At 41.3% G+C, this 18,166-nt stretch overlaps 1 pseudogene; it reads left to right on the forward strand.

Annotated features, from left to right (window-relative positions):
* The first annotated feature begins 741 nt into the window (after positions 1-741).
* On the forward strand, positions 742-16,713 carry LOC133367624 (vomeronasal type-2 receptor 26-like; annotated as a pseudogene).
* The last annotated feature ends 1,453 nt before the right edge of the window (positions 16,714-18,166 follow it).

Below are 18,166 nucleotides of genomic sequence, written 5' to 3' on the forward strand. Positions count from 1 at the left end.
AGCATACAAGCCATTATCACATACTATTTGAGAATGAAATGGATGTGTGTAGGGAGAGGATAATCACATGACAAAGTTTTTTTTCCCAGCTTATGCACAACCGTTAGTATGTGTGTATAGAGCTGTATATATGGAAGTCTCTCTGTGCACAAGAGATTGGAAGCTATATTGACTTAATTACAGCAGGGTGACCGTACTGTGACTCTCGACAAAAAAACAAAAACAAATGAGTTTCCCAGACTAGTCACCTGCTGCTTCTCCAGTTTTACTTCTTTGTACTTGGTGCCACAACAGTGTCTGCAGATGTATAAGTATTGGCATATAATTGTCCTGCACGACAAGCCCCAATGGATATATGCCTGAGGCTTGAGAAAAGTAAACAACTATGGAGGAAACAGATTAGGAGTGATTATGACAAAAAATAAATTATATAAATATGACTAAGAATCTTAAAATAGGGGGAGCCAAGACCAACTGAGATATCCACCTATGCCAACTGATCAGTGTAGCAATTGTGTCCTCTCCCATTGAAAACACATTATAACTAGGCTGATCTGAAGAAGTAAATTGCTGTTGAAGACAGTGGCATGTGTGTCTGGAAGGGAAGTTTTGTCCTCAAAATGGTGATGTTATTGATATTGCTGCTTGGTTCTCTTCCTCATATTGTGAACAAGCCCCATTCTGCTAAATGCAGAGTAAGTGATACCTTCTTCATTTCACAGGAGTTTTCTCAGCCAGGAGATGTATATTGCATCTCGGTTCTATATGCTGCGCTTCTACAATATTTTCTATCAACGGCCCTCTCCACTTTTGAGCCAGGATGCCATGTAAGTCATTATCTTTTTCTCCCCTTTAGAATTCATCTGTTTAGCTGTTAGAAACTGGGAACAGATAATAAAACAACAGGAGGAATTTATCTTGTTCATAAAATAAAAAGTGACATGTAGGCTTCATGTAGGTGCTCATAACATTTTATTAGCTGTGCCTTTGGAATCCATACTTGGTGTAGATTTGTCATTATTTCATTCTAGCATAAATTAGAACCTTTTTTTGCACCCTAGTAATTGTATAGATCTAGTGTTGTATAATGTATGCTTGCTCGTTTTTCTTCTGTATGGGTAAATATTGCAAATAGAAGAAAACTGCACAACTTTCCAGTGCTCTCTAATCCATTCTCAACCACACAGGGATAGCCCCACTCTTGGTACATCTCACAACTCTGGAATCTGATGAGCATGAAACAATATGCTTTTTAGGAAACATTCAATATATCTCCAAAATTCCTTGCCACAACCATATATGGATAGATATACAGCTATGTACTCCTTATCCTACAATGTGCAGTGTGGGAAGTATTCCAGGAATAGCAGAGAGTTGGAATTTTTTTCTTGAATGCAGAATATTGCTGCTACATAGAGTTAAGAAGGCAAAGAATTTTCTTTCTTGGAGATAACCAAAAATATGAGAAATGGCTTTCTCTTTGGTTCTTCAGTACTTTTTGTTGTTTAATATAGAGAATTGATCTTTTAATTGCAGTGTGGTGCCAAAGAACTACCAGGAAGTTCTTGCCATGGTATTTGCCATAGAGGAAATAAACAGAAATCCCACAGTGCTACCTAATGTCACTTTGGGGTTCCGCATCTACGACAGCTTGCACAGGATTCAGATGATTTATAAGGCCTCATTGGATCTGCTTTCTACACAGCATAGTTTGGTTCCCAACTACAAGTGTGATATCCATTACAATTTGATAGCCATTATTGGGACTAAGTATTCTGAATTCTCCTTCAACTTGGCCACCATTATAAACATGTACAAGATTCCTCAGGTAGGTATCTTGGAGGATAGTACTAAGATTTTGCAGCATGTGCTACTGAAAAGTTCAGTTCCCATTCATGGACTGATTTGTGGTTCAGAGTGAATGTGACAGAAGTTGAGATGTTTAATATTTGTGCAACCCAACCCAAGATCAGGCAGGATGAGCAAGTTAGGATGTGGTGGATTTCCAGCTCAGATGACTCCTCCCCAGCTCAACCAGGTATGGCAGTGTAATGCATTTATCCCAGCTCAGCAGGAGATACACCGGCTTAACTTGCTCATCCTGGCTCAGCCTACTGATCCAAGACCTCAGTAACTTATGCTGTCACAAGCCCTGAAAAATGGAAGAGGGGGTGACTTACACTGGATCCTAACCCAATTCATGTTGGTTCAGCTGACCTTACATGGGGAGAAAGAGTGGTGTAAGTCAAAGTCTATTTTACAGGCCTGTTTTCCCTCTGCCAGATTTGGGTCAGTAACCTTTCCCTTGAATGGAGTTTGGATCTTGTCTGCTTTACAAAGTATAAGCTGGTATAAATTATGCTCGCTTCCATGACTCAGGATGGCTTTGCAAGTACTGTAAGCAAGCAAACAAACAGTAGTTTCTGGGTATCTCCCTAATAAGCCTTAGAACCTTTGCTCCATGTTTTGCTTTCTAATTTTGTTGACAGATGTCTGATTTAAAAAAATGAAAGCCAAGAGACTGAGCCTCCTTCTGGCTCTGCATCTCTGGATGTATCTGTCTACCATTTGAAAGGCAGAATTCACTCTGTAGGGATTGCTTTGCCTCCAGATGTCATCTAGTTCTCTGAAAAGTGAAAAACATGATAGCTGTTTTTAATTCCAGATTATAATCTAGGGGGGGGGGCTGTATTTTAATAGTGTTCTTAACCAATTTAATGCATTCTGGGAAAATGAGTTAAATTGGAAAACAGTATCTCTGAAGCAGATTGAGGTGCTTCACAAATCTACAAATACAAATTGAATTTTATGGCTGATATACACCCCTGCTAATATACCAAGAGGGAAACAAAGATGGACATGCATGGGTGTCATGTTGTAGCTCATTAGAAGAAATGTTCTTTCCCCTGGTTATTAGATAACACTATACTAATCATATTGACCAAGCAATATAAACACTCACATAAGGAGAGTGTGTCTGTCTTTTGTTTCTTTGGCATTCAACATAATTATTTTGACTTCAAACTTGTGTTGTTGTTGTTTTAAAATACATGTATAATTCCATTCTGGCTTGCATGGAATCTACTGCTAAAACAGTCAGAAAAATATCCTGTTAAGCAGGAGAAGGGATTATTTTAGATCTTCTCACATGAGGAACAGGGAAGCAGAGGAGGAAGAAAGATGTGGGTGGGCAGTCCAGAAGCAGAGGGGCATTAAGGAAAGGCAGGGGCAGCTCTGCAGTAGCTGTCCTGCTCTCTCGCTGCATCCCTCCTCCTCGCCCTCTGACATTTTGTTGGTGAGGTGGTCAGTGATGATGGCAGCAGAGCAGGATGGTTGTGAGGAGCTGCACTGGCCTGTTGTGACTGTTCCTGAGATTGCCTGGGCTGTCTGCTGCCATCTCCCTCCTCTGCTGACCTCCAGTGCTGCTGCAATGGCCCAGCAGCATTCATAAGAATGTAGCCGCACTGTAATTCACAGTGCTATCTGTTGGTGGATGGTGCTGTGAACTATACAATGACAACATCTTTAGGAAAATATGTAATAGAAAGGATATATGCAATAGGTTCATCTGAATACTTTTTACTTTTTTTAAAAATAGGATCATTACAGGAGTAAAGAATGAGCGCAAGGTTTGCTTTGAATATGTAGCATTTGGAAGCAGCTCAAACTGTTACAGATCGAGTTTCATCATCTTAATTTGGTTTGTTAGTCATATCTGAATCTGATCTGTTTGATCTGTTTAATTCTCTGTATAATGCAAAATATAAAAATGGCTAGAATCCCCACCCCATTCATAAAAGTGGATGAGTTTTGCAGACAAAATAGTCACTCCAGAGTGGACTGAGCCTGCCAAATTTCAAACAGATCTCCAATCAGCTTGGTTTTGTTTCTCAGAAATGAAAATGAAGTGTAGGGGGATGTTGTGTGTTTAACTTTATGTGAGGGGAACACAGAGGAACAGAAACTCCTGGTGTGTCATAGAATAGGAGTCATTTGGATCCAGAAAATCCTAACCCTCCTCAGGGCCAACCCTAGAATAGTGCTGTGGGCAAGTAGTGCCTTTGGTTGCCCCCACTCCTGTGGTCATCTTTGCAGGGCTGCCTAGAGGATTTATGGGACCTGGTGCAGGTGTGAGGTTGGGGGACCTGCTGCTGCCCCTACAAGAAGCCATGCATATGTATACAAAGCAGGGGGCCTCATGCAAGAATTATTGCTTGCATAGGCTACATGTGAGAATTCTCACTGGCAGCTCCTCCTTGCCCTGGGATCAAGCAGAATGATAGATGTGTTCCATTTTTTCTTACATGGGAATAACGGGATAGGGATCAGGTTGTGCTTCTCCTAAGTACATCTTCCAAATTCCAAACCCCTTGTTTCTGCTTCCTGGGGCTGTCTCACAGGTATTTTGACTGTGGTCTTCTGCTGGCCTTCTTCACCTCACTTAGGTAGGATTCCTCCCCCAAGGCCTGGCCTCACACCGTTCCTATGCCTTTCCCTGTGGTAACTGCCACGGAAAAATTACTCTCCAGTGGAACCTTGCCTGGAAATCTCAGGTGGTGGTCACTAACTCCTCCACTGATTTTTACCTAGTGCAAATGACATCAAAGTGGAAATTGAGAAAAGAAACACATTTTAAAGCTAATTAAAGGAAGATAATTTTTTGTAGTTAGAACACAAACAACCAGTAAAACTTTGGGGCGAAAAAGGTTACAGACACTTCATTTGCCACCCTGGCTCAATGCATACAGTACATTAAATAAATACAGCCCCTGATCTCAGCTTGGTGTCCCGGGCAACCATCCAGCTCACCCACTCCTAAGGACAGCCCAGATCTCTTATCTGTCCCCAACACACCCACAGAATGTTCCCTTTAGCTCTCCACTATTTGATCCAAGATGGTAGACAATCAATGGTCCTTTCTGCAGTGGGTGAGGGGACTATTTCTCCCTTATGATATGTCTGGGCAGGGAAGCTAGGTTGAGAGGCATGGGGGGAGCAAGGGAGACCCCCGAGGATGTCATTATCACCATGCATGCTGGTGCCCAGATTGTGAACACCTCCCTGGGCAACATGCCAAGGCAGGGAGCTGTCCTGTGTGATAAAGCCTGAACCATACTTCAGCTGGCAGTGACAGAGGGATAGACATGGGGGGACAAGAAGCATGCATCCAGAGCTCATGGTACCACTCCTCCTTCCACAGCACCATATGGCAGGGGGCTGTGAGTTCCTCCATGTCTGTACTTGGTACTACTGCATCCTCACCAGAATGACCTGCTTGACAGACAGGAGCAGCAGCATAAGGACGTCCTTGCCATGACCAACCTAGACGGTTGCCAGTACTTTTGACTAGGCAGGGGGCCATCAAGGCACTCTGCCTACTGCTGGCATCCCACCTGGAAGGCATCCTCTGTGCCTGGTGGAATATCATTATACTCCTGAAGGTGCTTCTGGTCTTGAGCTACCTGGCCACAGGGGATCACTGTCTCCCAGTCTTCTTGTTGCAGGTTCCTCTCTTACTTCCTGGATGCCATTGTGTACCACATTCAGGAGTTTGTCCACTTCCCAGACACTGAGGAAGAGTTTGCCAGGTTCAGGGACTGGCACAGTGGCTTCCCATGGATGTGGAACTAAGTGAGCAGGAGCCCCTGCTGTCAGAGAAGAGGGGGTGGAATGGGAGATGAGGAGGTGACTTCACAATATGGGCAGGACCCATATGAGATGACTACACTCAACCATGTGGCCAGGGAGATCTTTGAGCCATGGCATGGCCCTCCCTGACTAATCCAACAAGTATGTGGATGCCCCCTGGCAATCCTCCTGTGGCCCCACCTGCCTCACATGCACAGCCTCCAGCTAGGATGGCACCTCAATCTCTTGTTTTCCCCTCTGCACAATTTCCTCAACCCTCCTCCTTCCCTCAGTCATCCCCACAAATTTCAGTTACCATGCTTGCAGCTGCAGGCAGGGCTGTTTCCCTTTCCTGTGTGTCTGCCCCTCTTCCATCAGGTCTTGCTGTTTGCTGTGGTGGGATTCTAACTCACCAGTGCTGCCTGGATCTGTAAAGACCCCCAGTTTGCAGATTACTGTTTGTGCAGAGTGTGCATTGCTTCCTTGTCCTCTGTCTGCATGAAAGCAACTGCACCCCAACGTAGCATTGAGAATACAGCATTTACTTCATGAGGATTTAGGACAGCATATGCAGGGAAACTTACCATCTGCACCCCATGCTACAGAGCCTGGAGACTGATTGTGACTCCTTCTGCTGTAGACAGAGGTGAGGCTCCTCCGAAACAAAACACACAGGGGTTGTGGTGGTGGTGATTTGTCTCCCTTCTTAATCACTCCCGTGGGTGATGTTGCTATTGGTGATGCCTCCTCCTCCATATTTGTGTTTCTGGAAGGCAACCTGACAGAGGAATGACAATGAAGGCTAGTATTTATGTTCCTTGATTGCTTCTCCTTGTGCATGGTTGTTGCTGCTGCCAGTTTTTCAGAGTCCAGAAGCTGCTGCTGAAATCCTGTTGTACAGAGAAGTTTGGAAGGAGAAGTTTTAGCAAAAAGGCATTGTTTGTTCCCCAATTCTGAGGAGCAGATTTGTTTGAAAAGCACTCAGAGTTCCCAGTGTTTGTGATGTGTGTTCCCACCAAGTGCCCTGAAGCTGAAGCATGTCCAGTTTATATCATGATAGTGCTATCCTTTGAATGGTTGGGAGTTATTTTATTCCAGAGTGCACCTGTGGGAAAGGCCACCAGGTGGGCTTGGACCAGATTTCTGAGGAATGGGAATTCTCTATTAACTTCTGTTGTGATTTTGGACTTCCCACTCCCCATTTTGGCAGTATACATTCCACCAGGTTTCTTGGTGATAAGACCAAACTGAAGTGAGTTTGGAATGGAGGTAAGCCTACCCCTGCCCCATCCCACCCCCAAGACACCATCACTGCAACGCTGGAATGCACCTTTTGGGGAACTGGTTTCAGTTCTGCCAACTGTGCCAGCTCAGCCCTGGCTGAGCCAAGATGGGGGACTTACACCAGTACATCTTCGGCTCAGCAGTAATGGGGAAGTTATGCTGGCATAGCCCTGGCTGATTTCCAACTCAGCTGGGACAGCAAAAGACCTACCTATTCCAAACTCGCTCATCCCAACAGATCTTGGGTTTTGGTTGCACTGCTGGTTACTTGCATTTTGATCTATTTCCAATAAATGGGTCAAGTTAGTAAAGACTTAAATTACCCATTGATTAAACAGGAACTAAATGAAACTAGCTTAAGCCTGAATCTAAACCATTCATCCTTCCAGAAAAAGAGTCATCAAAATATATCCTGCATTCATCTCTTCCATGAGATCATTTTCTTTTGTAAATGAAGCATTCGTTTACAAGACACAAGTGTCTGCAGACAAATGTATTGCATACTAGCAAGTGGTTTAATGTGCACACTTAATACACACATTTTCTGTGCCATTCATATTATATACCTATGTTTTCTTTTAGTTCACCTATGACTGCCTTGACTCAAAGATGACTGACAGAACACTATTCCATTCCTTGTACGGGATGGTCCCAAATGACATCCATGAATACACTGGGATAGTCAAACTACTTCTGCATTTCAAGTGGACATGGGTTGGGCTCTTTACTATGGAATGCATTATTGGAGAAATATTTTTGGAAGCAATAGTGCCAAAGCTTTCTCTGAATAATGTCTGTATTGCTTTTATAAAAAGGATACGACTATGGGCTAATGCAGATGGAATGTCAGAATTGTTGTATTCTGAATTTGACAAAATTTCAGTGCCATGGGAAGCAATGCTAATGTATTTATTGTCTATGGTAATTCTGTAGTAATTGATATTTTGATGTTGTATCTCCATATGGCACAACCTCCTATAGGTAAAGTATGGCTTATGACAGCACACTGGGATTTCAAAACTACCAACCAAAGGCAGTGGGATATGCAACCTTTCCAAGGTGCTTTATCCTTATCTCTTCACTCAAATGAACCAATGGGATTCAGGACATATCTCCAAAGTGCAAATCCTTCAGAGGCAAAAGCACACAATTTGTTTCAGGATTTCTGGGAGAAGACCTTCAACTGTTCATTTGAAAATAACAGTGTGGGTGATGAGTCTAAGAAGGGCTGTACTGGGGAGGAGAAATTGGAGAGTCTTCCATTATCTATCTTTGAATTGAGCATGACTGGCAGCAGCTACGCTGTGTACAATGCTCCTCACGCTGTGGCACATGCCCTACATGCCATGCATCAATCCATATTCAAATACAGGTCATGGGTGGCTGGAGAAAATCTGCAGAATCTACAGCCATGGGAGGTAATTTGACCCAAAGTGCAGCCTTCTGTTCTTAGGTAGTGCAGCATAACAGAGCCTTCCATATTTTTAAAAAAATTCTCAAGTATTGGACATTTGTTGAATCAGTTGCTGAAGGTGTTGCTCCATTCCTCCATCTTATTTCCCCTATTGTTTTATGCGGAACTGTAGAAAACAACTATTTATGTCAAGGTAATACAGGTCACAGGCCAGGATTTGCATGTTCTCTTATCAAACTGACCTGTCATCAACTTCTGCAGTCTAATATGTGTTGATATTCCCACTTCTATAACTGATACATTGTAGGCCATGCCTTCTAAGGGAACAGATTTTGGCCTGGTGCCTTCCGTTGACATCTCAAAAGCAGAAGCTCAGTCTGAAATTCTGTGGTTTTCAGGGTTACTGATCACAATTCCACTCCTAGGAAAAATATCAAGTTTTTTTAAGAAAGAAAAGGGGTAGGAAGTCACTGCTGTTTCTGTGTATATTGGATAGCCCCCCTCAAAAATTAATTGTGTTTTTTTTCCCATACCTGAAAATCATTCCCCTTTTCTCATCCTGCTTTTACTCTACCCCTGGCTCCTGATCTTTGGTGGGAAAGTATATGGCAGCATCTTCACCTCTGTCCTACTAAATTGGGCTGCTTTGGATATGTTTATTTAAAAGCAGAAGATGCTTTCTGAATTTGATGCTTGTAATTGTCAGTCTGAAAATTCTAACATCTTGCTTTTATCCTTTCTATATTTTTCTTTTTCAATGCAGCTCCATCCTTTTCTAAGGAGCATCTCATTCAACAACAGTGCTGGAGAGACGATACAGTTTAATGAAAATGGAGACTTAAATGCTGGATTTGATGTTACCAATTGGGTAACTTTCCCAAATCAATCTTTTGCTCGAGTCAAAATCGGAAGCCTGGATCTTCAAGCTCCTCCATGTAAAAAGTTAACCATACAAGATGAAAGCATTGTGTGGCACAGGACCTTTAACCAGGTGAGATAGGAAGAAATGCATTTAAAAAAAAACATGCAAATTGATTTTTCACGTGCCTGAATTTTTTTTTTGAATAGTGTTATGTGCACTCCATTCAGTTGTAAGGCCACCCCAATCTCCAAACAGTGAATGGTTCCAAGGTTTCCAGCATGTACCATTGGTACATCTGACTCAAATCTGAATCACTGGAGACTTACAATTTTTTTGGTAATATAAGGTTAATTTGCACACATACAGGATAAGATGGAGGTTCACACCACTAATTGCATGAGATGATAAAGAAATTCCATGACTGGTTACGGATAAAACAACAATAAATTCATCAAAAAATAGAATACAGAAATAAAACAGCAGCTAATAATGTAACAGAACAAAAAAGAACAAATCAATTACAGCTGAAATATTGATGTAGTACCTCAACCCCTATTTAAGGCCTGGGCAGCCATGAAAATATTGGCAGCAGATGCACCTCAGAAGGGGACATTCAAAAAATGAGCCATCCCCACTGAGAAGGTCCTATTCAGTGCCACTGTGCCACATTTGGCCCCTAGTGATGGGTTCACAGTAAGGACTTCCCTCCCCTGCTGTTCTTAAAATATGAGCTGGTTAATTTATAGGGATATTGCTCTCCATCAGAAGATGATGATGATGGTGGTGGTGGTGGTGGTAATTTCATCCTTCACCCAAAGGTCGCAGGGCGGTTTACAATTTTAAAATCTGACATTAAGAACAATTTAGAAACAACCTAAAATCCCCAAGTAGGGTAGGTCCCAAAAATACATGACTCAGGTGTCAATGGCCAGGGTAAAATGATGCATCTTCAGCATTTGCTTAAAACTGTACAGTGAAGTTGCCAGACACACCTCAGTGGGGGGAGAGTTCCACAATTTAGGGGCCACCACAGAGAATGCCCTCTCCTGGGCCACCTTCCCAAGATTTTGAGGGTGGCAGAATTGCCAAAAGGGCCCCCTCTGCTTTTCTCAACATCCAAGAGGGTCTGTAGGGAAGGAGGCGGTCTTTCAGATATTTGGGACCTAAGTTGTTTATAGCTTTAAACACTAGTATGAGCACCATGAATTGGGCTGGAAATGTACTGCAACCAATGCTGCTGTTTTAAAACAGGGGTTATATGAGATCTAAAGGGAACCCCATCCAGTAATCTGGCTGCTACATTTTGGACCCATTGAAGTTTCTGAGTGGTCTTCAAGGACAGCCCTGCGTTACCAGAGCAAGGAGTACTGTAGCCAAATTATCTCTGTCCAAAAGTGGCCAAAGCTGGAAAACCAGCCAGAACTGGAAGAAGACACTCCTAGCTACTGAGGCTACCTGAGCCTCCACTGACAATGTTGGATCCAGAAGTGCCCCCAAGCTGTGAGCCTGCCCCTTTCAGGGAAGTGCAACCCCATACAGAACAGACTGTCTCCCCATCTCCTTGACAAGAGAATTCTGGACACATAACACATCTATCTTTTCAGGATTCACCCTCAATTTATTGCCCCACATCTAGCCCATTACTGTCTCCAAGCACCTGTCCAGCACCTCAACTGCCTCTTGTGATTCAGATGGAAAGAGAGATATTGATGACACCTCACTCCAAATCTGATGACAGCTCCCAGTGGCTTCACATAGATGTTAAATAGTATGGGGGACATGATGGAACCCTGTGGGACACCACAGAACAGTTCCCATGGTGCCGAACAGTAACCTCCAATAACTGCTATTTTGAAGTGGTCCTGGAGTGGGGGTACTGAAACACAATACCCCCAACCCCCACAGCTCTGAAACACTCCAGAAGGATACCATGGTCAATAGTATTAAAAGGATCAAGGAAAATGAGCAGGGTTGCACCCCCCATCTCTCTCAACAGATGTCATCAAACAGGGCAACCAGGGCAGTTTCAGTGCCATGGCCGGGCCCGAACCCACACTGGAATGGATACAAGTAATCAGTTTCCTCCAAGCATCCTTGAAGCTAGACTTCTACCACATTCATGAGCACCTTGCCCAAGAAGGGATATTTGCAAAATGGGCCATAGTTGTTTAACACTTCTGGGTCCAGGGTGTCCTTTTTAAGTTTCCCCAGTCCCCATGTGACTAGAACAACTAATAGCATATAGCATTGTTTTTTCATAAAGAGCAATTCAAACCTCTGTGTCTGTTTCAAAATCAACTTCAGGACTGCCAATCAACTATTCTCTTTCTCACAGCAACACTTTATTCATTTATTGCATTTATATACCGCCTCATAGCCGAAGCTCTCTGAGCGGTTTACAACAACTTTGATGACATCTCATAGAATCATGGAATAGTAGAGTTCGAAGGGGCCTATAAGGCCATTGAGTGCAACCCCCGACTCAATGCAGGAATCTAACTTAAAGCATACTCAACAAGTGGCTGTCCAGCTCTCTTGAATGCCTCCAGTGTTGGAGAGGCCACTGCCTCCATAGGTAGTTGGTTCCATTGTTGTACTGCTCTAACAGTTAGGAAGTTTTTTCTGGTGTTCATCCAAAATCTGGCTTCCTGTAACTTGAGCCCATTATTCTGTGTTCTACACACCAAGATGATTGAGAAGAGATCCTGGCCCTTCTCTGTGTGACAACCTTTCAAGTACTTGAATAGTGTTATATCTCCCCTCAGTCTTCTCTTCTCAAGGCTAAACATGCCCAGTTCTTTCAGTCTCTCCTCACAGGGCTTTGTTTCCAGTCTCCTGATCATCTCTGTTGCCCTCCTCTGAACCTGTTCCAGTTAAAATGTGGTGTCCAGAACTGGACACAGCACTCAAGATGTGGTCTAATCAGTGCTGAATAGAGGGGAACTAGTTCTTCATGTGATCTGGAAACTGTACTTCTGTTAATTCAGCCTAAAATAGCATTTGCCTTTTTTGTGGCCACATCACACTATCGGTTCATATTCAGCTTGTGATCAATAACAATTCCAAGATCCTTCTCACATATAGTATTGCTCAGCCAAGTATTCCCCATCTTATAACTGTGCATTTGGTTTCTTTATAGGACTTTGCACTTATCCCTATTAAATTCCATTTTGTTGTTTTCAGCCCAGTGCTCCAGCCTATCAAGATCACTTTGAATTTTGTTTCTGGATTCCAGGGTATTAGCTTTCCCTTCAAATGTTGTAACATCTGCAAATTTGATAAGCATTCCCTACACCTCCTCATCCAAGTCATTAATAAAAATGTTGAAGAGCACTGGGCCCAGGACTGAGCCCTGTGGTACTCCACTCGTTCCCTCCCCTCAGTTTGAGAAGAAACCATTGCTAAGTACTCTTTGTTGAGTATGATTCTGTAGCTAACTGTGGATCCACCTGATAGTTGTTCCATCCAGCCCACATTTAGCTAGTTTACTAGCTAGCAGAAAGTTTTCTTTCTTGGAGATAACCACAAGTATGAGAAGCATTTTTTTCTGTAGTTTTTCTTTTGTGCTTATTGTTATTATACAGATTTTTTTTTTGCATTGTGGTGTCAAAGAACTACCAGGAGGTTCTTGCTATGGTATTTGGTATAGGGGAGATCAACAAAAATTCCACAATCTTACCTTTATTTAGCTTACTATTCAGAATACAATGGAGCACTTTGTCAAAAGCTTTGCTGAAGTCAAGATATATTATGCCCACAGCATTCCCATAGTCTATCAGGTTACTTGATCAAAAACTGAGTTAAGATTAATCTGGCAAGATTTGTTCTTGAAAAATCCATGTTGGCTTCTAGTAATCACTGCATTGTTTTCAAGGTGTTTACAGACTGATCACTTTATAATCTGCTCCAGAATTTTCCCAAGGATTAATGTGAGGCTTACTGGTCTGTAGTTCCCAGGTTCTTTTTGTCGATAGGGTCAATATTATCCTCATCCAGTCATCTACCAGTTCATCAATCTTTCATGATTTTGTAAAGATAATAAACAGTGGTTCCAAGAGTTCTTCAGCCAGTTCCTTCAATGAGGAATATCTTCCAATTATGGGGGTGGTGGTGTTCACCTCATCCTACCATATGAATATTCAGTCATTACCTTCAATGCCAGCAAATCACCTGTATTTAACCATCTCTTTAGTTATACAAAGGCCCATCTTCCCAAACAAAGAGAATCTGCCCAGCTGAGCTTGTCCAATGGTTTGACTTTTTTCACAGTCTCTTTTTGCATCCGGAGTTATAGGCTTTGGTAGGTTGTTATTATCGAATAATCATTCTGAATAATCTCCCAAAGCTACAAAAATGCTTTCCTTTTGTTTAAGTCAGTTGATAAAACATTTTACTTTAGCCTTGATTTTCTAATGACATTCCTTTAATAGGAACAATTACAAATTTGTTATTGGCATATCAGGGTCTTATTATGAAATCATCAACATGCACTATTGAACTCTTCCATATTTGTTCAGATCACAAGGCAAGAACATTACTGACATATATTGCTTTTAAATGTTTTCGTCCCCAACACTTAAATGTCAACTCTACCATACTTCAGAGTTGTATTTTGGTTAATCAAAATAGTTAGATGATGCTGACATGTACTTCTGCCGTGCAGCGAGAATCAGTAAGTTAATCATTATTTTTTCAACAATTAGTCACAACAGAGACAACCTCTCAGTCTTTTGGCTAAAATCAAGTGCAGAGAGAGATTATGTTTAGCCAATTAAATACAGTATATGAGGACATTAGTACTTTATTTCAAATTCATTTTGTTGTATTTCCAAGGCAAAGAAAATTAACGTGGCATATATCCTCAATGTTTTGGTTGAAATATTGGAGGAAGAATTGGGTTGTATCATATATTACCTAGAACTGTGCAGGTTCTAGACCCATAAATTACTTTCTGTTTCTTTTACCTCTTCACAATACCCAAAGCCAATCTTCTCTTCCCTCACTAATGCATTGAATTCTGTCTCTTCAGATTGTCAAAAAACAACTACATGCAAATGAGCACACATGCATGTGTACACACCTTAGGAAGTGGTTTTATGTGGGCTGATGGTACTGCTTTCTCCAAGAGAATTGCAGCCACAATGTATTAATCATACCCTGTAAGTCCTCTGCATAAATCTGTTTTTCACCAAACACATGCCATTGAATTCAGTAGGACTTCCTTTCTAGTAAAGGTTGAAAAGATGAATCTGCATAGTTATTACATTTGTATTTGTCAACCTCATACATTTAATATGTCTCAAATTCCTGGAAATAAATAAAATAAATATTTTTTATGACTAATGGTAAGAACAGATCAACAAGAAATGTTTTTTTTTCATCCAAAGCTGTCAAAAGCATAAGCACCTATATATCCTACTTACTCCATTTTGAGCACAGTGCCAGCCAGCCAAGCTAAATTGTTTCATAGATATTCACTTGCAGAGAGACACAAAGATACATTGATGTAAGACAGGAGTTTGTTACCTAATACAGTTATGGTGGGAAAATGTTTAGAACTCCCCTTTCCCACAAGTTCTATCTGGGAGAACCTAGCTGTAGAATAGGTTGTTAAGAGCAGGCATTAAAAAACAAAAACAAACCAACAGAAACTTCAACAGAAAACCAAACCTAAACACATCCACTCCATTTAGAGCACTATTCTTCACTCTGCCACCAACTGAAACCAAGACCATGTAAAATTCATACACACCCATACACATTTCTGACGTTTCTATATAGGTTCTTCCCATTTCTGTGTGTAATGACAAGTGTCATCCCGGTTACAGCAGGAAAAAGAAGGGGAGCCTTTTTGCTGTTATGATTGTGTTCTTTGTCCAGAAGGGAAGATTTCTAACCAGACAGGTAGGAGACATGGTTGCCATTGGGGCAAGTAAATATTGAATAACGCCATTATCCAGCAAGTCTGATGTGACTTTGGCTTTACGAATTAAAATAATCATACTTAGCATTTGTATGACATTGTTTGAATAGGAGGTTGAAAGATGAGAGCGTATAGTACAGGAACTGCCACTATGAAGCCATGTTGGTCAGGGTGGAATGTGGCTGTGGCTTTTTACCTGTTATTATTATTGTTAATATTATTATTCCTCTTGCTGGCTTCTCCAAGATTGGCATACGTTTTCCTCTGCTCTTCACCTGGATCTGTGGAATAGATCACCCCCAACCCCAACCCCTTCCTAGCTGATGTCTCACCTCTGATGAAGCTGGTATTTGTTTAATGGCAGAGGTTGATAAGTTCAAACTATAGCTGATGAGACAATATACACCACTTCTCTCTAGCTGCTGAATTGGTGATGGTAAAAATATATTTTTTTACATATCTAGACCCCAGCAATGTCTATCCAAACAGGAAAACTTCCTTCTTCCTTCCTCATCTATCAAAGAACTGGCAATTGGTGAAATGCAGAGGTAGATAAACTTCACATGTGACCAGGTGTTGCTGTAGAAGAGGTGAAGGTAGAGGCTGCAAATGAGTAAAAACCCTTTGTCTATTGAACTTGAGACTGAGGAGAGATTTAAAGCAGCTCACACATTTCCTATATAAATACTTTTTTTCTATTTTTAGACATGGATGGCTGCACTGAATGTCCAGGAGATCAATATCCAAACTTACACCGAGATCAATGCATTCCCAAAGTCATAAGCTACCTCACATATGAAGAACCTTTGGGAACCACTTTAGCGTTGTCTGCTATTGTTTTTGCTCTGATCACAAGTTTGGTGATAACAACATTTATTAAATACCAGAACACTCCCATAGTCAAAGCCAACAACCAAACTCTCACCTACATTCTCCTCCTCTCCCTCTTCCTTTGTTTCCTCTGCTCCTTGCTTTTTATTGGACACCCTGGACAGGTAATCTGCATTCTTCAGCAAACAGCATTTGGTGTCATCTTCTCTCTTGCACTTTCCAGTTTGTTGGCAAAAACCATCACTGTGGTTCTGGCATTTATGGCTACCAGACCAGGATACAGAATGAGAAAATGGATGGGGAAAAAGCTGGCAAACTTCATTGTGCTTTCCTGCTCCTTTATTCAAGTAGGAATTTGTACTCTTTGGTTGAGTATTTCTGCACCATACCCTGATTCAGATATGCACTCACTAAATGGGGAAATCATAGTAGAGTGTAATGAGGGCTCAGCATCCATGTTTTACTGTGTCTTGGGCTATATGGGCTTCCTGGCCATTGTCAGCTTCACTGTGGCTTTCCTAGCTTCCAAATAGTTTCAATGAAGCTAAACATATCACTTTCAGCATGTTGGTGTTTTGCAGTGTTTGGCTGCCCTTTGTTCCAGCTTACATAAGCACCAAAGGAAAATATATGGTAGCTGTGGAGATCTTCTCCATCATAACCTCCAGTGCTGGGTTACTCATTTGCATTTTTTCTCCTAAATGTTATATCATTTTGTTCAGGCCTGAGTTGAACAACAGGGAGCACCTAAAATCAAGAAAAGATTTATGAGCTGAGCACAGTTGAGCACAATTTTTTAAATCAAGAATATTTAGCCTGAATTAACTTTGTAGAAAATACATATCATAGTCCAGTGTTTTTGTTTGTAAAATAGGAGGTGCTAATATGCATACCTTGATAAAAGTGCAGTGAGTGCGAGAACAAAATGGTTGTCATAGGCAGCAAAAAAGGACAGGTGCCAATACTCTGTACTGGCGATTACTGTTACAAAACAAAAAACAGAAAACATTATACTACTGAATAATGTGAAATCTAGTTGTGTGCCTCTTGACACAGAAATTAGTCTTAATGAGATGAATTGGAGCTTGTCCTAGAAAACTAAGATGGATTTCAGTAGCATTCTTTCCACACATTAAAGCACATTTAGGAGCACATTTAAATTGCATGGCTTCTTCCAAAGAAGCCTAGGAACTGTCATTTACATCTCACAGATCTACAGTTCCCAGCACCCTTAACAAACTACAATCCCCAGCAGTCTTTGGGGAAGACATGTGTTTTAAATGTGTGGTATAGTGGTTAAGGTGGTGGACTACAACCTGGGAGGCCAGGGTTCAAATCCCCAACAGCCATGAAGCTCACTGGGTGACCTTGGGCCAGTCACTGCCTCTCAGCCTCAGAGGGAGCCAATGGTAAACACCCTCTGAATACCACTTACCATGAAAACCCTATTCATAGGGTTACCATAAGTTGGGATTGACTTGAAGGCAGTCCATTTCCATTTTTAAACACACATGGTATGACTGAAGTGAAGATCTATAAGGTGAAGCTGCATACATGTTCTCTCCATATTAATTAAACAATTGATGACAAAAAAGTATATCAATAAATAAAATAAAAACATTATTTTTATAAGGATTTAATAGCTGAGCACCAGTTTGTCCTGTTTAAATACTTTTCTTGAATTGTCTATGAAGAAATGTTATACACTAATTCCGCTTCATAACTGAATGTGATTTATTCTATTGAGAAACATTCAGTCTCAAGGTATGTGTCTTGAAATGACAAGAGGTCCTAATTAGCTCAATGGGATTATTAATTGATTTCAGGGGAATTAAAGATCCATAAGGTTAAGATACATATTTATTCTCTTCAATTAGCAAGTCAAATACAGTTGATGGGTAACATTCCTGTCAATCAATCAATAAAAAATAAAACTTTTTATGACTGTTTGTCTGTTTCTGATCATACTGTATATTGGTGAAAATAGCATAAAAATGAATTGTACTGGTAAAATTGCTTGCAAAAAATGTATATAAGGCAAAATTGCATATACAAGTGTATTCATTGGAAGAAATGCATACTGCAATACTTCCAAAGAGAGGACAGTATCTTCCCCTTTCCTCCACTATATCACCAATTTTGCCCATGCAATTTGTGTCATGTTAATTACAACATGCTGGTTTTCTTTGGCTCTAGGGTAGACAAAGAAAGCTTGGGTGTACAA

The sequence above is a fragment of the Rhineura floridana genome, chromosome 11 (genome assembly GCF_030035675.1).
Source record: "Rhineura floridana isolate rRhiFlo1 chromosome 11, rRhiFlo1.hap2, whole genome shotgun sequence".
NCBI lineage: Eukaryota > Metazoa > Chordata > Lepidosauria > Squamata > Rhineuridae > Rhineura > Rhineura floridana.